A 23,382-nucleotide genomic window follows, 5' to 3' on the forward strand; every position below is an offset into this window, starting at 1 on the left:
TGCCGGCCATGGTGGGAAGGGATTTGCCGCACTCTCGGGTCGGCGGTGGAGTATTCTCAGCTCTCTGTTTTTCCCTTTGCTATTTTAGTAATCCTCTGCTTAGTTGCTGCCTGAACTGCAGAGCTCCTCCAGTATTTTGTGTGTGTGCGTCTCTGCATTTCCAGCAACTGCAGAATCTTTTGTGTTTTATATCTGCCTTTGTAAGAGGATTGCACTTTGAAGTTAGATACACTTTGATATTGAGTATATTGTTTATGGGAGCCGCTTTCTGCGTTAAAACAGCTGCTGAGTTTTCTATATACAAAAAAAATGAGGTTTGTAGATGGAACCGGAGCTTGAAGAAACTTTTAATGGCACCGTGATTACCGATAATGCCCTGTATTAAAAAATTCGCCTGCGCTGAAGCATCGGTCACATGCGCAGGCGTCAAGATTGATGACGTTTACGAATATCACGCATGCGCGCAGTTCACAAAAGGCCTCAGGAGCACGGCTGCTGGATCGGACGCAGGTAGGCGATTATCTCCGGGCGACTGTCCTAAACACCGACTGAGGGACAGTTTCTGTGACCTTCCTGCTCACCTCCCTCTCTCTCAGCCCCACGATCCGTACACGGGCCCCCGGGGAGCTTCCGGCTTATCAGGGAATGGGAACCAATGGATCTCTCAAACAAAGCTGAGCTCCAGCTATCTAAATGCAAGGATTCGGAACTCCGAAAAAGGGAGCAAAATCGAGTCTTTTACATCACCAGTTGAGAAAATCACCTTTGTTACACTTCCAATCACAAACTCTGCAGATGCTGGACATTGGAGGGAAGGTGGGGAGACATCCAGTGTCCCTGATGCCCTCACCTACAAGATGTGTGTCCAGCTGCAATTTAAGGAGTTGGAGCTAGAAATGGATGAATTCTGGATCATCCAGGAGTTGGAGGGGGTGATGAATATGACATGAAGAGAGGTGAGTTACACCCAAGTTGCAGGACACAGGAAACGGGATGAGAATCAGGAAGGGGAATGAGGTTAAATAGCCATCGCAGAGTACTCTTGCGGCCATCCCCAAAAAACAACAGGTGGAACACTTTAGAAGCTGTTGGGGGGAATTACCTGGCAGAGGAAAGTCAAAGGGCTGATAGGGGATTCGTTAGTTAGGGGAACAGAACAAGAGGAGACTAATATCCTAGTGGTAATGGTTGCTAATGGTAGGGTGGGGGGTGGGGGGTAATGTGGATAAAATAAGTTGTAGGGGGGAATGGGAGCCAGAATGACAGAACAGATAGTGGAGAGCGTGAATTGAATTGAATTGACTTTATTACATCGATCCTCCCTATACATTACGTCTCCGTCTAAATGTGCAATGTGTAATATATAGTCATTTATGATAAATAGTTTGTACATAGAACAGTTAATATAACATACAAATGCAATTGTATCAGCATGAAGTAACCAGTCTGATGGCCTGGTAGAAGATGATGTCCAGGAGTCTGTTGGTCCTTTTGCTGTAGTACCGTTTCCTGGATGGTAGCAGCGGGAACTGTTTGTGGTTGTGGTGAATTTGGTCCCCGATATCCTTTGGGCCCTTTTTACACACCTGTCTCTGTAAATGTCCTGAATAGTGGGACGTTCACATCTACCGATGTTCTGGGCTGTCCGCACCACCCTCTGCAGTTTCCTGCAATTAAGGGAAGTACAGTTCCCATACCAGGCAGTGATGCAGCCAGTCAGGGTGTTCTCAGTTGTGTTCCTGTAGAAAGTTCTTAGTATTTGGGACCCCATCCCAAACTTCTTCAGCCGTCTGAGGTGAAAGAGGTGCTGTTGTGCTTTTTTCACAAAATAGCCGGTACGTATACACGAGAAAATCGGCAGATGTCTGGAAATTCAAGAAACACACACAAAATGCTTGTGGAACACAGCAGGCCAGGTAGGATCTATAGGAAGAAGCACTGTCGATGTTTCTGGCCGAGACCCTTCGTCAGGGCACCATGTGATATCCTCGGTGGTGTTTATGCCAAGGAACTTAAAGCTCATCACCTTCTTAACCACAGATTGATTAATGTCACTAGGGGTTAGCCTGTCTCCATTCCTCCCGTAGTCCACAATCAGCTCCTTTGTTTTTGTGACAATGAGGGAGAGTTTGTTTTCTTGACACCAGTCAGATGTTGTTCAGACCTCAGATAGAGTCAGCAATCAAATGGTTGAGCATGGTGCGATGAATGTGCTGAGCTGTGTATATCACAATGCAAGAAGCATCGTAGGAAAGCCAGATGAGCTCAGGACAGGGAATTATAATATTGTAGCCATTATTGGGACTTGTTTACACCCAACAGTCTGAGGGATTTAGAGGAACAAATTTGTAGAGAGATTGTAGACCATGTCAATAAACTTAGGTTTATTCAGTAAGTGATTTTAACTTTGCATATATTGACTGGGACGCCCATACTGTAAAAGGACTAGATGGGGTAAAGTTTGTCAAATGTGCCTTTAATCAGTACGTAGAATTCCTGATGTAAAATTCCCGACGGAGAAGTGTGCAATAACCTGTTAGGAAATGATCCAAGGCTGGTGACAGAATTTAGTGATCATAGTGCCATGAGATTCAAAGGAAATATGGAAAAAGAAAGGTCTGGACCATGGGTTGAGATTCTATATTGGAGAAAGGTCAATTTTGATGGTATCAGAAAGGATCTAACAAGTGTGGTTTGGGACAGGCTGTTTCCTGGCAATGGAGTACTTGTAAGTGGGAGGCCTTCAGAAGTGAAATTTTGAGGGTGTAGAGTTTGTATATGCCTGCCAAAATAAAAGTTGAGTGATAACTGGTACAGGGAACCTTGGTTTTCAAGAGATATCGAGGCCCCAGATATTTTGTTCCTCTAAATCCCTCAGACTGTTGGGTGCTACCAAGACCCATTAATAACATGATTCCATGCACTGAGCTCATCTGAGTTTTTTAGTTGTCTGCTGTTGGTTTCTAAAAGTTTTTGCTCTATTAGGTGTCCTCTCTCTGGCTTTATGTTGGCTTTGGCTTCTCATTTTAGTCACGGTTGTGTACTCCTGTCTTTCTAATATTTCCACTTCTGTGGAATCACTCAGCTCCCGATTTGCTCCCAGAAACTCCAGCCATTGTTGCTCCGTTGTCACTCCTATCTTTCCCTTCCAAACAAGTTTGGCCAGCTTCTCTGTCATAGAAACATGGAGAAGTTCAGTATGGAAATTTGGCCCATCTAGTCAATGCTGAAAAAAAAACATTTAAGCTGTCTAAAGCAACTACCTGCACTGGGACCATCGCCCTTCATACCCCTACCATCCAGGCTCCCATCCAAACTTCCTTTAAGTGGTGAAACCGAGCTCATATTCACCACTTGTACCGGCATCTCAATCCACACTCTCACAACCATTTCAGTAAAGAGCTTTTCCACATGTTCCCATTAAATATTCACCTTCCCCACTTACCCATGACCTCTGGTTGTAGTCCCACACAACCTCCGTGGAAAAAGCTGCTTGCATTTAACCTATCTATACTCTCATAATTTTCTATACTTCTAACAAATCTCCAATCCAATGTATAATTTCCTTCTTTATGTTTAGAGCCTTTTTTAGGTGTATAAAATGATGAGGGGCATTGAGCGTGTGGATAGCCAGAGGTTTTTTCCCAGGGTTGAAATGACTAACACAAGGGGGCATAGTTTTAAGGTGCTTGGAAATAGATACTGAGGGATGCCAGGGGTAAGATTTTTACACAGAGAGTGGTGCGTGCGTGGAATGCACTGCCAGCAGCGGTGGTCCAGACAGATACAATGGGGTCTTTTAACAGCCGCTTAGATAGGTACATGGAGCTTAGAAAAACAGGGCTGTGTGCTGGGGAAATTCTAGGCAGTTACTAGAGTAGGTTACATGGTTGGCACAACATTTAAGGCTGAATGGCCTGGAATATGCTGTAGATTTCTATCTTCTATTTTGAACAGTGAAGTAACTACTCTTCTTTAATCTGTACAGGGTCCACGATTTTAATGCCACTTTTCCACACTCCCATGGACTCTTTGTCCATCTCCTGAGTAAATAGAGATGGAAAAATATTTAAGAATTAAGATCTCCCCCATCTGCTTTGTTTCCACACGTGGATTGCCATTCCGGTCTTCCAGAGGACCAACTTTGTGCCTTGCAATCCTTTTGCTCTTAATCTATCTCTAGAATCCCTGAGCATTATCCTTCACCTTTTCTGTGAGGCAACCTCATCCCTTCTTTTAGCCATACTGGTTTATTTCTTATGTGTTCTCTTGCATTTCTAATACACCGTAAGATTCTGCCTGCCTATACCTTTGCCATAAAGCAGCCTGTCCCAATCCACAGTTGCCAGATCCTAGTGTTAATACCAGGTGTTGATCCATGCCCTGAACACATCCGCCTTTCCTACGCTGCTCCTTGTATTGAAATGTACAGGGCTCAGCATATTCACTGTACCATGCTCAACTTTTTCATTCCTGACTTTGTCTGAGGCCTGAACAACATCTGTCTCCACAACCTCTCCACTATCTGTTCTGTTATTCAGGCTCCCATTCCCCCTGCAACTTTAGTTTAACCCTCCTTACTCCCACCTCCCACCATGCAGATCTATCACCCCTTTGGCTTTCCTCTCCCAGATCAATAAAAAGGAGGTGCATACCAGGTACAGGCAGATAGGAACAAATGGGGTCCTTATGAAATACAGGAAATTCAAGTGAACATTTATGAAAGAAATAAAAGAAGGCATGAGGTTGCCCCAGCAGACAAGGTGAAGGAGAATCCTCAGGGAATCTGCAGATATGTTAAGAGCAAAAAAGATTACAAGGGAAAAAATTAATCCTCTGCAAGATCAGAATGGTAATCTATATGAGGAAACAAAATAGATGGGGAGGTCAAATCAGTGGATTTTGTCTACATGAACTTTAGCAAGGCACTTGACAAAGTCTCATAAGGGAGTTTGGTCAAGAAGGTTCAGTCACTCAGCATTCAAGATGAGATAGTAGATTGGATGATCAAACCTTGGCAACTCAAGTAACCTCATCTGAAATGTTGTCCTGCACCCATTAATGTATTTTGTAAATCTATTTACAGGTTAAAAATGAGAAGGAATTTGTCTCCGGGAATCTCAAACATGACACGCCAGTTTTGCTGTCTCTGTCTAGATGTTTAAAAAGTGGAGCAAGAGATTCAATCGACCATCCTTCCTGCTCAGACTGTGGGGAGGGATTCACTCGGCCTTTGACCAACTGGCATGCCCATCATTTTAGACAGGAAAAAGGCCGTTCACCTGCTCAGACAGTGGGAATGGATTCACTCGGTCATCCAATCTGCAGAGTCATCAGGGAATTCACATTGGAGAGGCCATTCACATGCTTAGTCTGCAGGAAGTTATTCACTCATTCATCTCACCTACAGAGTCACCAGCGAGTTCACACTAGGGAGAAGCCGTTCACACGCTCAGTCTGTGGGAAGGGATTCACACAGTCATCCACAATACAGAGTCATCAGTGAGTTCACACTGGAGAGAGGCCTTCACCTGCTCAGAGTGTGGGAAGGGATTCACTCGATCATCCCAATTACTGGCACACCAGTTAGTTCACACTGGGGAAAAGCAGTTTACCTGCTCAAAATGTGGGAAAGGATTCACTGAGTCATCCACCCTACAGATACACCAGTGAGTTCACACTGGAGAGAGGCCATTCACCTACTCAGAAAGTGGAACGAGATTCACTCATTCATCCACCCTATGAATCACCAGCAAGTTCACACTGGGGAGAAGCCATTCACCTGTTCAGACTGTGGGAAGGGATTCACTAAATCATCCAATCTACAGAGACATCAGCAAGTTCACACTGGAGAGAGCCCATTCACCTGCTCAGAATGTGGGAAAGGATTCACTCAGTCAGCCCAATTACTGGCACACCAGTCAGTTCACATTGGGATGCGGCCGTTGTTATGATTCCCTAGGTTTTGTTTGCTGTGGACTGTCATTTTAAGAGAGAGAGAGAGATTAAGAAGGTGAATCAGTCTGACTTGCAGCTTGTTTACATCGCTCGCAGCTTGTTTAGTTTTAACCGAGGACAAAGACACTCAGAGTCAGACTGAGATGCAGGAGGGAAAATAGGATCGAAACCAGGGAACTAGTGGCCAAGGGTCACTGATGATTACAACTTTCCTATGCCCACAAGGGTGGGTTAATTATCGATTCAGCATACATCGAATGTGTGGATGTCACCTCGTTTGATCCATAGGAGTGGATCTGATTTGGGGTATCCTGTGAAGACCACTGATGTGTTAACCCTTGCCTGAGTGTGGTGTGGTAATTCACTTGAAGACGATACCATTTGTGACAAGTCAATTTCGGTGATAATTCATATGTGGATTTGGAACGAAGACAGATAAAATCTACAGCAGCTGTTGTATCGTTTTACCACCATGAAACCTGTGGTATTCAACATAATTGCCTTCTCTCAACATTTACGCTGGATTACAAATATCTCTCTCATCAGCTATTCCATGGTTGAACTGCAACTTTCATACTTTGCCTTCTCAAGACTCCAAGTCTTGTTTCTCACGAGCTCAATAATTTTGGAGTTATATTTGCACATATATATACACATAACAATGTTAACTTTTGTTTATCTTGATTGTTACTATATTATAAGTAGATTCTAATAAAGATTGTTTTAACTTCAAAAACAGACTCCAGCTGTAGTCTATTGCTGCTGGTTCATTTCTAAAGCGTTATGATTCATAACAAAATTGGGCCTGCGTCCGAGATATCAACAGTTTTGGGGGCATTGTCATTAATTATCGATTTCATTGAGGAAGTCCCTTTGATTTATTTGTGTGTGGAAAATCAGCAGCAATGGATGTTGATAGATGTCAGGAAGCGCCAACCTCTGAGGTATTAGAGGACGCCAGAAGGGTTGAGTTGTTGAGTCTTGCTAGAAGGTTAAAACTTGCTAAGGTGAAATCGACAATAAGGAGGGTACAGATGCAGAGGATAATAGCTGAACATTATGTATCTGAGGGAGTGTGTAAAGTGGAGGACTTGGAGGTGTTTCCTGAAAGTAAACCTCATGAGCGTGTGCTGCAATACAAGTGAGAAAAATTAAAGCTGCAGAAGGCAGAGGCAGTTTGAGGCTAGGGAGGCAGAAAAACAGGGAGGAAGCAGAAAGACAGAGGCTGTTTAAGCTGGAAAAGATAGAGTGATTGCAGCAAATGGGTCTCGTGTTAGACTCTAGTGATAAGTTTAAAGCTAGTCAGGAATTTAAATTGACACCTCCATTTGACGAAGCAGAGGTTGATAAATACTTTCAGCATTTTGAGAAGGTTGCTCAAAGTTTAAAGTTGCCAAAAGAGGGTTGGCCCTTTCTCTTACGAAGTGTAATTAAGGGGAAGGCTCAGCAAGCCTATTCTGCTTTGACAGTTGATGAAGCAGCTGATTATGACATAGTGAAACAGTCTGTTCTCAAAGTTTACGAGTTCTTCCCAGAATCATGCAGGCAAAAGTTTGGAAATTTGAAGAAATCTGTGAAACAGACTTATGTGGAACTTGCTTATGAGAAGTTTCTGTGTTTTGACCGCCGGTGCACATGTAAAAATATAAATGATAATTGTAACAGCTTGAAAGTGTTGCTTTTAATTCAAGAATTCAAAAGGTGCATTCCTGATGACATAAAGACCTATTTAGATGAAAAGGATGCTGCCACTTTGCAGGAGTCTGATAGAATAACAGATGAGTTTGTTTTTACTCATAAGGTTAAGATTGTCCCGAATAAGAGCTTCCAAAAGAGGAGCAGGGATCACCAGGGTAAACCAGAAATTAAAGCTGGAATAGTGACAAGAGTAAGGATGAAGGGAAGCAGTTGAAGGAGAAATATTCTGGTCTCACTTGTTACTATTGTAAGAAAACTGGTTATATTATGGCTAATTGTTCCATCCTGAAGAAGAAAACGGAAAAGGAGTCAGTCCCAAATGCCTGTGTCAGTATGTTGAAGCACCTATCAACCCACAGGGTTCTGAACATTCTGTTTGCGGCTCAGTTAGGGTCTGAGAGGTCTGACTGAGTTAAGAAGGGATTCGATCATTTTATGTCAGATGGGTTTGTATTAGTAAAGGAAGGGTCAACCCCGGTACCAGTGAAAATTCTTTGAGTTACTGGGGCTTCTCAGTCACTTATATCAGACGTTCTAAAGTTTGGTGATGAGACTAACACTGGTGAGGTAAATCTTATTAAAGTCATTGGGGGCGACATGGTTTCCGTGCCATTGCACAAGGTAACTTTACTGTCAGGGTTGGTTTCAGGACCTGTTAAGATCGGAGTATGCTCCAGTTTACCAGAGGAAGATGTTACTTTGCTGTTCTTGAATGACCTGGCAGATGGTAAAGTTGTTCCTGCAGTGCAGTTAACAACTAACCCAACCACTGACGACCCACAGATGGATTTTAACATTTACCTTCCGGCGCAGGAACTCGAAGTATGGCTAAAATGTCTGCTGACGCAGACGAGTTTATCACAGAACAGAACCAAGACCCTGAGTTTGAAACTTTAAAAGAAACAGCTTTCTCAGATGATGAAATTAAGAAGGTGCCAGTAGGGTATTATCTCAAGGATGGAGTGATATGAGGAAATGGAGGCCAACTGCTATACCAGCGAATGCGAAATGGGCAATTGTTCACCGTTGTAGTTCCTGAAGTTTATAGGACTGAAATGTTAACTTTGGCCCACAGTCTGCCCTCAGTTGGCCATTTTGGAGTAAATAAAACTGTAAACAGGATTATGAAATAATTCTACTGGCCTAATCTGAGGAAGGATGTTGTGACCTTTTGCAAAATCTGTCACATTAGTCAAGTTGTTGGTAAACCTAATCAGATCTCCACAGTGCCCCACTGCAGTCTATATATAACTGCATTTGGTGAACCTTTTTCATAATTTATAGTGGATTGTGTTGGCCCATTGCCAAAGATTAAAGCTGGCCATCAGTATCTGCTAACTATTATGTGAACTGCATCCAGATTCCCAGAGGCTATACCTCTCAGAAATATTAAAGCTAAAACTGTGGCGAAGGCTCTTACCAAGTTTTTTTTTTACTTTGTTTGATTTGCCTAAAGAAATCCAGTCTGATCAAGGAAGCGATTTAACATCTGGATTATTCCAGCAGGTATTTTATGTACTGGGACCTAAACAAATTACACCGTCTGCGTACCATCCAGAATTACGATGGGTTCTAGAAAGATTTCATTCTACCCTCAAAACAATGATTAAGACACAATGTGTTCCACACTGTCTCACTCTCTCACTCCATGACTTGTAAAGGCTTGAAAAAGGCATCATCGGACGCACGCATGCACATGCCAAAAAAAGACATACTGTGTTGAAAATGGAAAAGACTGAGATGAAGGAATATATTTGCTTTTGTTCGCAGTAAGAGAGTTGGTACAGGAATCACTGGGCTTTAGTTCATTTGAATTTGTATTTGGAGATAAAGTGAGGGGACCTTTGACCTTGTTAAAGGAACAGTGAATGGATGGGGATGTGCATGTTAACTTTTTAGACTAAGTTTTCAAGTTCAACAACGAACTACTCCAGGCCTGTAGTCTAGCGAGACAAAACTTAAAGATTTCTCAAAACAAAATGAAGTGTTGGTTTGATAAGTGGGCTTGCGAAAGAAAATACCAGGTGGGGGATAAGGTGCTTACCTTATCTCCAATGTTGACAAATCCACTTCAGGCAAAACTCAATGGACCGTATGAAATAGCCTCTCAAATTAATATTGTGAATTATGTTATCAAAACACCCGACTGATGTAAACTAACACAGGTGGTACAGATAAATATAATAATGTCTTATTTTAACAAGCAGGCACCATCTGTGAGTGTTGTTGTCAAAACATATGAATCTGGCAACCCTGAGAATAAAGCAATTGACTTGTCTGAGACTTTTCACAAGCCAAACATTGTCCCAGTTAGGGTAATGAACTCCGTTGTTCCAGAAAACATTGATAACAGTTTGGCGCATCTGCAGCCAAAACAACAACAACAGCCGAAGGAATTAATTCCGCAGTTTAAAGATTTATTTCCCGATGTTCCCAAGCAAACCACGGTCGCAATGCATGATGTAGATATTGGTTAAACCGATTAAACCACACCCATATCGCATTAACGTAGAAACGTGTAAATAGGCTGAGAAAGAAATTGAAAAAATGCTGGAAAATGGTATTATTAGTCCTTCAGCATCAGATTTGAGCTCACCCTGCATTATTGTGCCTAAACCTGATAGTAGTGTTAGATTTTACACTGATTATAGGAAGGCAAATGCAGTAACAAAAACACATGCCTATTCTATCCCGAGGATGGATGATTGCATCAATGAGGTTGGAAAAGCTTAATTTCTTACAAAGATTGATCTGTTTACAGGGTATTGGTGTGTTCCATTGACAGACAGAGGTAGAACAAATTGTGCAGTTGTGATACCATCTGGGTTGTATGAACATAATGTCTTGCTGTTTGGAATGAAAACCGGTCCAGGAACATTCCGGAGAATGAATGATTCTGTAATTCGAGGGTTAGAACACACAGATGCCTATATTGATGACTTAGTCACAGGGAGTGACACTTGGGAAGAGCATATCTCTGTAGTAGAAAAACTGTTTGACAGGTTTTCCCAGGTCAGCCTTACAGTTAACTTAGCTAAGAGTGAATTTGGCCATGCCACTGAGACCTGTCTTGGCGATGTTGTAGGTCAATGCAAGTTGGCTCCTGTTCGGGCAAAAGTCCAGGCAATTTCTTAAATTCCTATTCTGACTGCTAAGAAGGCTCTTAGAAGGTTTCTGGGAATGGATGGATATTACCGTAAGTTCTGTAAGAACTTTGCTGATATCGCTCTTCTTCTGACTAACCTGAAGAAGGGTGAAAAGTTTGTTTGGACCGAGCCTTGTCAGGAGGCATTTGAACGATTTTAAGTTATTATGTGAGATTAGGCCAATCAATGGAGTGCTGTCAGCAAATTTAATTAGCAGATTGGAGCTGTGGGTGGCAACACAAATCATGGGTGCACAGAAAGTAAAGGAGAGGGCCAAAGAGACAACCCTGTGGGTTATGTGTCCTGAGGGTCAGAGAGACAGTTGAGATGGAGCCCATTCTTACCACCTGCCGGCGATCTGACAGGAAATCCAGAATTCATCTACACAAGGCGGGGTGAAGGCCGAGGTCTCTGAGCTCCATGTCGATACTTCACGCCTTTGTATGGCTACTGCTCTGCCTATGACTGCAAGGAACTGCAGAGAACTTTGGAGAGCAGAGAACATCAGAGAAACAAGCCTCCGCTCCATGGACTCTTCCTACACTTCCCCTCCCGCGGAAAAGCAGGCCATGTACTCAAAGATCCTCACAACCTGTACATTCTTACTGCAAACCCGCTCCCCCATCGGGGAAGATATACAAAAGCCTTAAAGTGCGTAACACCAGGCTGAAGGATGGCTTCCTGTCTGCAGTTATAAGCCAAATGAATGATAAAATTGACTCGACCTCACAATATAACTCGACCTGACACTGCACCATATGTCTATCTGCACTGCACATTCTCTGCAGCCATAATGCTTTGATACAGTTATTTTTTTGTTGTATATCAGCTCGATGTACCGTCGTAATGTATCGATCTGTGTGGATGGTACATCAGGCAAGATTTTCACTGTAGCTCAGTACGTGATGATAATAAACAAATTCCCCATTTTAATTGTGTGGAAATATTAGACAGACTGAGCTTCTGCTCTGGAACCACAGAAGGAAACTGAACTGTTGTAATTTCTATGGAAAGCAAATATATGGAAAATGCTTCAATCTCACATCACAATCTGCAGTAACAGGGATCAGGTGACCGGTGGTTGGTCTCCCATATCAATATCAGAATCAGGTTTAATAACATCAGCATATGCCAGGAAATTCGTTGTTAATTGTTAATTCTTAACAAAAGATTTTAACAATTGTGATTTAAAATAAGAATATAGATATTTATAGTACAAAAATAGAAAAAAATAAAAATGTAATAAACTATTTTAATTGTGTGGAACTATTTGACTGACTGGGTTGTTGCTTTGGAAATTCTGAAGTGAAGCTTAACTGAACTGTACACATTTATGAGAAGCTCAGAGAAATATAAATGGCTAAATTCTCACATAAATGGGTCAGACACCCAGAAACGTTGGCAGCACTTCCGCACGTCGAAACAGTGGAATGAAACATGCAGAAAATATTACAAAAAAAAACATTGTCCACCCACAATGAGAGGACGTGACAGATCCGGATCTCACTGACTTGTCTGAACGGGGAAAGATGAAGCTACACGTACACGTAGAGCAGTGACCCGCAGATGCTGCAGATCTGCAGAAAAACGTGAACAGGAAACGGGATCAGGTCACGGGTGGAGGGACTCCCTCCTGAACCGGTGACTCTGCTCCTCTCCACTTACACACTGCCCGACCCATCCGCCGCATTCCCCACATTATTCCATATTTACACGAGATACATGTCTACTTTTCCACACCATATCTACCCCGATCCCCTTCCCTCCACCCCCAGGTCACAGAATCACAGGATCGATTCCCATCCCGGTCCGAAACATAATTCAAGCCCAAACAGGAAGTGTTCACGTTTCATTTAAATCAGTTCTATGTTTATAAACACTAATTTCTATTCACATTCTTCCGGCCTCAGTGGACAGGAACACTGAAACACCAAGTGAGAAACTGCAGGAGGTGGCCATTCGGCCCCTCTAATCATCAACAAGATGGCGGCTGCTCTCCCATCTCAGCCATGTTTCTGTCCGATCCTCAATTTCTCGATACCTTCCACACTTCTGCCGGCCTCTTTTCCACGTGAGGACGATCACTGAGTCTTCACCGCCCTCTGTGGAGGGGATTTACAGATATTCACCACCCTCGAAATTGAGACTTTTCCCCTCATCACAGTCCCGGACAGTCCATTCCCTTTTTCAGAGACTGGGATCTCTCGTTCAACCGGTAATGATGTTGTGCATTTCAATGTGTTCTCCTCTCAGTCCTCGAATCTCTAAATGACATTTAGAGTTATCACATTTGATCTTTCTTCAAGTTATGACCCCACCACTCCAGGGATCAGTCAGGTGAATATTCATAATCTTCTTATAGCAAATAATCTCTAACCTCTTTGCTCATCCTCTATGGAATTAATTTACATCTTCTTCAGCCCCGTGTTGCCCCAAACACTCACCTCCCACCCCTGTCACTATTTCCACCTTCCCACCTCTCCCCTCACCTGAATCCACCTCTCACTCCCCAGCTCTTGCCTCATCTCCACCCCTCACCTCTTTTCTCTGACTATTTCCCGTCCACACTCAGTCCAGAGGGTGGGTCTCGGCCCGAAATGTTGACGGTCCATTTCCCTCCACAGATGCTGCCCGACCCACTGAGTTCCTCCGGCAGTTTGTTCCATGGTCTGTATAACCCGTGTTACTATGGGGAGAGGGATTTTACACCATATTCCAGGGTTAGGGTTAGGGTTAATGGACATCTCGGTGAGACAACAACATTAATCACGGGTTTCATCACTGAATCCAGTGTTGTGAGATGTAAAGTCCTCTGTTATGTGTCCGGCTGTGCCGTGTTGTTGGTGGAGTGGGCAGCGTGGTGTTTGTCTCGATTCGGGTCACAACACCAGAATTGCCAGCGGGGTCCACGCACAGTGTATTAGTCAACAGAAAACCTCTCGTCCCTGCAGTCTTTGTCTCCTGGTAAACTCAACACCCTGACAGTGTGGACCATAGATACCCCTTCCTCTGAGAGTCAGGGAATCATTCTGACAGCTGATCGCTGAGAGGAATTATATTGGTTGGCCATTAAAGTTCATCGAGATTCGTTTGGACGGATTTGATGTGGAGTTCGGGGTGTCACAGTGAAAGGGCTGGACGGCCGAACTCTCTACATTGTCCAATCATCCTTCCAGGTGACGCGATACTTCAACTGTCAATATTCTGGGGTCGCCTGTTGTGTCCGCTGCTCCCGATGCGGCCACCTCGACACTGGTGACACCGGCTCCTCCGCTGTTGTGCCGGGTAGGAATTTTTTTTAACGGGTGTCAATATTTTTCTTCCCTTTTGTGCCGGAAGGGTGGGTTTTGGGGGTTGATGATCGGGATGCCGTCCTTTTTGATTCAGGGGGTGGGGAGGGAGTTTCATTTTTTTTTTCTCTCTGAACGATTTTCCTGTTTTCTTTGTTTCGTGGTTCTCTGGAGAAGAAAAAAAACACTCAGCGTTATTTATGGATACCTGCTTTGATAATAAATTAACCTTTGAACTATCCACTCCGAGCTGGACTTACTTACTTACTCACTCAGACAGGAACAGTCTGTGAATGCTCCCACCCAGCTCACCTATTCCCCTTACACCACAGATATATCTGTCCAGATACACCCCACGCAAGACAGGCTGGAGCCAAAAAATATTACTACATGACAGACCCTGAAGAGAAATTACAAAATAGTCATAATGTTTACACACACAGAACAGACAGAAGCTGTCCTATCTCTACACATGAGTGCACAAGGAGATAAGCATCCTGAAACCCTGGCTAGCTACCCTGAAGAAGAAATATGGCTCAGCACGGCTTAGTACATCTGTTGATTATCAGCAGTTTCTTTCAGAAAAACAGGCTGCTATTGTTTAACGAAGTGTTAACCCTTTTACATACTTTATCATTCCCTCCTTTACATCATTGCATGATCAACAAAGCAGTAACTTTTTGCAGAGAAAGCAACCAAGTACAGCATTAACTTCTCAGTGGGTAAAAACGGCATACCTCAGAAATTATAACAATGATATGTACAACCATTTGGACATAATGCAATATCTTGCCCCACATATTACCGACAGGTCTTCGAAGATCACCATTTCGACCCTTCAGTGAACCCGTGTAAATCCTGCCCTATTCTCTTGATGCTGTCAGTCTCCTTGGCAGTGTGCTTGGAGAGGGATGTAACGTTTGTAGACTCATCAGGGATATAGGTGCAGCATTCTGTGTCAGTAATAGCAGAGTTTCCCCCTTTCTCAGTTGGGATAAAATCTAAAGCCGTACGATTCTGTACGACTGTTTGCCGGATTGCAATCATTTCAGTGGATATTTTTGTTACTTGGGCCTGTGTTTCTGTCAGGGCCCCTGCAGTATTGTGGCCAGCTCCTCAAGTGCTTGTAGCCAAATTGATTATCTCTCGTGAATTCCTGGTTACTCCATAGGAGAGAAAAGCGATCATCCAAAATCGCTCAGTCTCAGTTATTCCTCTCGGCTGCTGGACAATTGCGGTTCTGGCCAGGATGCATGTTTCCCAGTATAGGAAGTTCAGTTTGGTGGGGGCCTGCGATACCATCCCTCAAAACACCGACAGCCACAGTCATCTCTGACTGGAACACAATTTCTCACTCTCTTCCCCAAGTGTTATTTGAGGAAGCCCAGGCTGATAGTTCCTCACTCTGGTTGAGCAGGATTACTGACATTGGAATCATAGTTTTACCCAGCAGGCCCCTAGTTCTACCAGTTTGCAAGGTGTGACCGAGAGACATTGAGGTGTTAACATGGGGGCTCCCAGAAAGACATAAATACGAACACTTCTGTTACATTCCCATAACGGTTTAAATGAACCAGCAGCAATAGACCACACCTGGAGGGAGGTTTTGATGATAAAACAACTCTCTTTATTCGTATCTACTTATAATATAACAAATTAAGCAAAATAATCAAAAACTAAAAGTGTTATGAGTACACATATGTGTAAATATAACTCCCAAACCACTAAGCTCAGAGAATGCCAGGCTTAAACTCTTGAGATGGCAATCTGTGAAATTCAGTTCATCCACGGAATCAATGACGAGAGAGAGAGATTTGTAATCCAAGGTGAATGTCGAGAGAAGGCAATTACGTTGAATTCCACAAATTCCACAGTGGTAAAACAGGATAACAGTCGCTGTAGGTCTTATCCGTCGTTGTTCTAAATCCACATACGAATTATCTCCAAAAGTAGCTTATCACAGGAGTACTGTCTTCAGAAGGAACTACCACCCAGGCAAGGGTTAACACACAGGTAGATTCCACAAGGTAGTTCCAATCCAGACCCAACACACAAAGTATTACCGACAGTGATTTCCACAGAATATCCCTTCTCACAAGTGTTTACCACATAACACAGCCGAAACCGGCTAAGGGTTAACAAACGTGGTAGCCACGGATACTCCAACAAAATCCCCAGACGGATTATACGAATTATCACCAACAGTGATTTGTCACAGGGGTACCTCTTCAAGTGAATTACCACCCCCAGGCAAAGGTTAGCAGAAGTGGTCTTCACAGGATACTCCCAAACCAACAGATCCACTCCAATGGATCAAACAAAGTGACAATCACACATTCGGTATAGGCTGCATCAATAGTCAACCCACCTTGTGGGCATAGGAGAGTCCAAACAGTGGCCTTTGGCCTCTAGGAACCTTTGTTTCGAACTTTCCATCTTCTTTCTTTCTCTCTGGCTGACTGTGTTTGTGACTGTCCTTGCTTAAATAAAACAAACTGTGAGCTATGTAAACACCAAGCTGCAAGCAATTGTAAACACGCTGCATGGTCAAATAGTTTCTCTCTCTCTCTCTCTCTCTCTCTCTCTCTCTCTCTCTCTCTCTCCATCTCTCTCTCTCTCTCTCTCTCTCTCTCTCTCCTCTCTCTCTCTCTCTCTCTCTCTCTCTCTCTCTCTCTCCTCTCTCTCTCTCTCTCTCTCTCTCTCTCTCTCTCTCTCTCTCTCTCTCTCTCTCTCTCATCTCTCTCTCTCTCTCTCTCTCTCTCTCTCTCTCTCTCTCTCTCTCTCTCTCTCTCTCTCTCTCTCGCCGGGAAATCCAGGCTTGTATACACAGAAATTTAGAAAGAGAATTTAGAATTTAGTATTTTCTCCCCGTATTGCCTTTTTAGTTATCTTGTGTTGCTCTTTAAAAGTTTCCCAATCCTCTGGCTTCCCTCTCATCTTTGCTATGTTATACATCTTCTCTTTTCTTTTTATACTGTCCTTGACTTCCTTGTCATCCACCGTCGCCCCCTACTCCCTTTAGCTGGTTTTACCACTGAGATGGTGCGGGACTACAACCAGAGGCCATAGGTTAAGGGTGAAAGGTGAAATGTTAATGTGAACATGAGGGGAAACTTCATTACACAGACAGTCATCCGGGTGTGGAATGAACAGCCAGCACAAGTGGTGCATGCAAGCTCAACTTCAACATTAAAGAGGTTTGTGTAGGTACCTGGATGGTAGGGTTGTGGGAGTGGGCAGTTTAATTAGTTCAGCACAAACCAGATGGCCCAAATGGCCTGTTTCTGTATTGTAATTTTCCACAAGAACCTGAAGTAATACTAGTATTCACTCTGTCCATTTAACAGCTGTGCAGACCAACCATTCATCTCATCAGGGATTTTTTTATATGGCGTTAAAATTGTGGAACTTTAAGGTAATAATACATAACAGAAAATCCCAGATGCACGTCAAGAAAGACAATTTGCATGAGAGTGTTTCAGTTACTGTGGGGCCAGGCACCCATGCAGCTCAGCAGGAAGAGGGAATAATACCAATGGAGAGAGTCAAACTGAGCCAGGGTAGAAATTGCAGATGGCAGAAATGCCCCATTCTTATAGAAATAGGAAGAGAATCGGGGAATTAATGGTCATTCCAGATACCAGCACTCTGCCCAGTCAGGAGATGATTTCTCTGTCCAACTTGGGTTCAACCTCATTGTAACAGGGAGGAACAGCCAGATCAAAACTTGGCGACTCAAGTAATCTCATCTGAAATGTTGTCCTACAGCCATTGATGGACTTTGTAAATCATTTCAGAGGTTAAAACGAGAAGGAATTTGTCTCCAGGAATCTCAAACACAGCACGCCAGTTTTGCTGTCTCTGTCCAGATATTTAAGAAGTGGAGCGAGGGATTCAATCGAACATCTTTCCTACTCAGACTGTGGGGAGGGATTTATTCGGTCATCTGACCAACTGGCAGGCCCGTCATTTTACACAGGAGAAAGGCCGTTCACCTGCTCAGACTGTGGGAACGGATTCACTCGGTCATCTCAACTGAAGGTACATCAGCAAGTTCACACTGGGCAACGCCATTCACCTGTTCTGTGTGTGAGAAAGGATTCAATTGGTCTTCCCACTGGTGGACACACCAGTCAGTTCACACCGGGCAGAGGCTGGTGATCTGCTGAATTTGTGGGAAAGGATTCACTCAATCATCTGACGTAATGGCATACCAGCGGGTTCACACTGGGGAGAGGCCATTCACCTGCTCAGAATGTGCGAAACGATTCACTCGGTCATCCGACCTAAAGAGACACCATCGAGTTCACACTGGGGAGAAGCCGTTCCTTTGTTCAGAATGTGGGAAGCGATTCACTCGATCCTCCACCCTACAGATACATCAGCGAGTTCACACCGGGGAGAAGCCATTCACTTGCTCAGTCTGTGGGAAGAGATTCACTCAGTTATCCCACCTACAGAGTCATCAGAGAGTTCACACTGGGGAGAGGCCGTTCACCTGCTCAGTCTGTGGGAAGGGATTCACTCAGTCCCACCACCTACAGAGTCATCAGCGAGTTCACACTGGGGAGAAGCCGTTCACCTGCTCAGTCTGTGGGAAGGGATTCAGTCAGTCATCCAGCCTACGGAATCACTTGCGAGTTCACACTGGGGAGAAGCCATTCACCTGCTCACTCTGTGGGGAGAGATTCAGTCAGTCATCCACCCTACAGAGACACCAACGAGTTCACACTGAGGAGAAGACGTTCACCTGCTCAGAATGAGGGAAGTGATTCACTCGGACAGCCAACCTACAGAGTCACTTGCGAGTTCACACTGGGGAGAGGCTCACCTGCTCAGAAAGTGGGAAACGATTCACTCAGTCATCCCACCTACTGGCACATAAGTAAGTTCACAATGGGGAGTTGCCGTTGTTATGAATCCCTAGATTTCGTTTGCTGTGGACTGTCATTTTAAGAGAGAGAAATTAAAAAGTTAAATCAGTTTGACTTGCAGCTTGTTAACATCGCGTGCAGCTTGTTTAGTTTTAACCGAGGACACAGACACTCGGAGACAGACGGAGATGAAGGAGGGAAAATGGAAGGATCGAAACCAGGGAACTAGTGGCCAAGGGTCACTGATTACAACTTTCCTATGCCCACAAGGCTCGGTTAATTATCGATTCAGCGTACTCAAATGTGTGGTTGTCACCTCGTTTGATCCACCGGAGTGGATCTGATTTGGGGTATCCTGTGAAGACCACTAATGTGTTAACACTTGCTGGGTGTGGTGTGGTAATTCACTTGAAGACGATACCCCTTGTGACAAGTCACTTTCCATGATAATTCGTATGTGGATTTGGAATGATGACGGAGAAAATATACAGCAACCGTTGTCTCGTTTTACCGCCATGAAACCTGTGCAATTCGACATAATTGCCTTCTCTCAACATTTACCCTGGATTACAAATATCTCTCTCTCATCACCTATTCTGTGGTTGAACTGAACTTTCATTCTTTGCCATCTCAAGACGCCAACCCTCGTTTCTCCCGAAATCAATATTCTGGGAGTTATATTTACACACATATATACACATAACACATTTGTTTATCTTGTTTAAGTTACTATATTACAAGTAGATGCTAATAAAGATGGTTTTAACATTAAAAACAGACTCCAGATGTAGCCTATTGCTGGTGTTCGTTTCTAACGCGTTACAATTCATAACAAAATTTGGGCCTGCGTCTGGGATATGAACTGATTTGGGGGCGTAGTCATTAATGATCGATTTCATTGGGGAAATTCCTTTTGATTTATTTGTGTGTGGAAAATCAGCAGCAATGGATGTTGATAGATGTCAGGAAGCGCCAACCTCAGAGGCATTAGAGCACATCAGAAGGGTTGAGTTGTTATGTATTGCTAAAAGGTTAAAACTTGCTAAGGGGAAATCGACAATGAGGAGGGCACAGATGCGGAGTGTAATAGCCGAACATTATGTATCCGAGGGTGTGTTTAAAGTGGAGGAATTGGAGGCGTTTCCTGAAAGTTAACCTAGTGAGCTTGAGCTCCAGTACAAGTGAGAAAAATTAAATGCGGAGGCTGCGGAAAGGCAGAGGCAGTTCGAGCTGGAAAAGATAGAGAGATTGTAGCAAAGGGGTCGAGTGTTAGACTCTGGTGATAAGTTTAAGGCCAGTCGGGAAGTTAAATTGGTACCTCCATTTGACGAGGTAGAGGTTGATAAATACTTTCAGCATTTTGGGAAGGTTGCTCAGAGTTTAAAGTGGCCAACAGAGGGTTGGCTTATTCTCTTACAAAGTATAATTAAGGGGACGGCTCAGCAAGCCTATTCTGCTTTGACAGTTGATGAAGCAGCTGATGATGACATTGTGAAACAGGCTGTGCTCAAAGCTTACGAGTTTTTCCCAGAATCATACAGGCAAAAGTTTAGAAATTTGAGGAAGTCTGTGAACAAATCTTATATGGATCTTGCTTATGATAAGTTTATGTGTTTTGACCGCTGGTGCACATATAAAAATATAAATGATGATTTTAACAGCTTGCAAGAGTTGGTTTTAATTGAAGAATTCAGACGGTGCGTGCCTGATGACATAAAAAGATATTTAGATGAAAAGGATGCTGCCACTTTGCAGGAGTCTGCTGGATTAGCAGATGAGTTTGCTTTAACTCATAAGGTTAAGTTTATCCCGAATAAGAGCTTCCAAAAGAGTAGCAGGGATCACCAGTGTAATCCAGAAATTAAAGCTGGGACTAATGACAAGAGTAGGGATGAAGGGAAGCATTTGAAGGAGGAATATTCTGGTCTTGCTTGTTACTATTGTGAGAAAGCTGTTCATATGATGGCTAATTTTTGCCCCCTGGGGAAGAAAAAGGAAAAGGAGGCAGTCCCGAATGCCTGTGATCAGTCTGTTGAAGCACCAGTAAACCCACAGGGTTCTGAACATTCTGTTTGAGGCTCAGATAGGAAAAAGGAAAAGGAGGCAGTCCCGAATGCCTGTGTTCAGTCTGTTGAAGCACCAGTAAACCCACAGGGTTCTGAACATTCTGTTTGAGGCTCAGATAGGAAAAAGGAAAAGGAGGCAGTCCCGAATGCCTGTGATCAGTCTGTTGAAGCACCTGTAAACCCACAGGGTTCTGAACATTCTGTTTGAGGCTCAGATAGGAAAAAGGAAAAGGAGGCAGTCCCGAATGCCTGTGATCAGTCTGTTTAAGCACCTGTAAACCCACAGGGTTCTGAACATTCTGTTTGAGGCTCAGATAGGAAAAAGGAAAAGGAGGCAGTCCCGAATGCCTGTGATCAGTCTGTTGAAGCACCTGTAAACCCACCGGGTTCTGAACATTCTGTTTGAGGCTCAGATAGGAAAAAGGAAAAGGAGGCCGTCCCGAATGCCTGTGATCAGTCTGTTGAAGCACCAGTAAACCCACAGGGTCCTGAACATTCTGTTTGAGGCTCAGATAGGAAAAAGGAAAAGGAGGCAGTCCCGAATGCCTGTGTTTAGTCTGTTGAAGCACCAGTAAACCCACAGGGTTCTGAACATTCTGTTTGAGGCTCATATAAGGAAAAAGGAAAAGGAGGCAGTCCCAAATGCCTGTGTTCAGTCTGTTGAAGCACCAGTAAACCCACAGGGTTCTGAACATTCTGTTTGAGGCTCAGATAGGAAAAAGGAAAAGGAGGCAGTCCCGAATGCCTGTGATCAGTCTGTTGAAGCACCTGTAAACCCACAGGGTTCTGAACATTCTGTTTGAGGCTCAGATAATGAAAAAGGAAAAGGAGGCAGTCCCGAATGCCTGTGATCAGTCTGTTGAAGCACCTGTAAACCCACAGGGTTCTGAACATTCTGTTGAGGCTCAGATAAGGATTTGAGAGGTCTGACCCCATTAAGAAGATATTCGATCATTTTATGTCAGATGGGATTATATTATTAAAGGAAGGGTCAACCCCGGTACCACTGAAAATTGTTTGAGATAAAGGGGCTTCTCAGTCACTTATATGAGACAGCATTCCAAAGTTTGGTGATGAGACTGAAACAGGTGAGGTAAATCTTATTAAAGGCATTGGGGGAGGCGTGGTTTCTGTTCCATTGTAGAAGGTAACTTTACTGTCAGGGTTGGTTTCGGGACTTGTTAAAATCGGATTATGCTCCAGTTTAGCGGTGGAAGATGTTACTTTGCTGTTAGGGAATGACCTGGCAGATGTTAAAGTAGTTCCTGCAGTGTAGTTGACAACTAACCCAACCACTGACGACCACAGATGGATTTTAACATTTATCCTTCCTGCGCAGTAACTCGAAGTATGTTTTTTTTTAAAAAAATTTAAAACTTTTTTATTGTTTTCAAATAGTTACAGAATAAATGTGTATGAAAAAAAGTGTTACCCAGCCCCCCTCCCCTTAACCCCTCCCCCTAACATCCCTATTAACAAAATAAGAAAGAAAAAAAAAAGGGAATGCCTGGATGTTGGAAGATCCCCACATGCTCCACGGAGTTCTCATTTTTTTAATATATGTTAAAATTCTTTTTCTTTTTACTGGCCCATTAAGCCCATTAACATTAAAACTTAAAAAATTTAGTAGATTAGTCATTATTTTTTTATTATATTACTCCAATCTATAATAATACCTAATCTTTCCACTTTCGTGGTATCCTGGGAAATCTTTATAAAAATCTCCATGTTGCTATGTGTGTCCCCACCAATCATCCAGGCAAAAAGATAGAAAAAAAAATAAAATATAAAGAAAAAAAACCAAAATACCCCCTACTAATGTTGTGGAAAAAAAACACAACATTACCCCCCTCTGCTGTACGGGTCATGACAACCGCCATGATTACACACGTGAATCCCGCAGTAACCGATCCACAGCCTCCCAGCCCCCCCGCAACATAAAAAAGTATATGTATAAGAAGAGAAAAAAAATACTATTCTCATTTAGTATTTCTAAAATTTTGCTTTTCTCTTCTATAATATCCATAAATGTCCATCACTTCTGTTCCTTGGGTCTATCTTCATCTTTAATCCATTACGTTTGGAAGCCTCTATGTGTAATTAGCGAATAGATGGAAGTTCTTGTACAAACTCCTCCGCTTTTCGATAATCAGAAAAAAAAATTTCCCTCCTCCAAAAAAATTATCAGAGTTGCTGGATGACGCATTGTAAATTTATAACCCTTTTCCCGTAAGGCTTTTTTCACTGGGTTAAATTCATTCTTTCTCTTCAACAGGTTGTACCTTATATCCGGATAAAAAAGAACTGGTTTCCCTGCTATCATCAGTGGCCCGTTTCTATTTTTGGCACT

The 23,382-nt window shown here is 43.3% G+C and overlaps 1 pseudogene; it reads left to right on the forward strand.

The window, feature by feature from the left end:
• The first annotated feature begins 435 nt into the window (after nt 1–435).
• LOC140723050 (uncharacterized) lies at nt 436–18,981 on the forward strand (annotated as a pseudogene).
• Nucleotides 18,982–23,382: the final 4,401 nt, after the last annotated feature.

This window comes from Hemitrygon akajei, unplaced genomic scaffold, assembly GCF_048418815.1.
Source record: "Hemitrygon akajei unplaced genomic scaffold, sHemAka1.3 Scf000099, whole genome shotgun sequence".
Lineage (NCBI taxonomy): Eukaryota > Metazoa > Chordata > Chondrichthyes > Myliobatiformes > Dasyatidae > Hemitrygon > Hemitrygon akajei.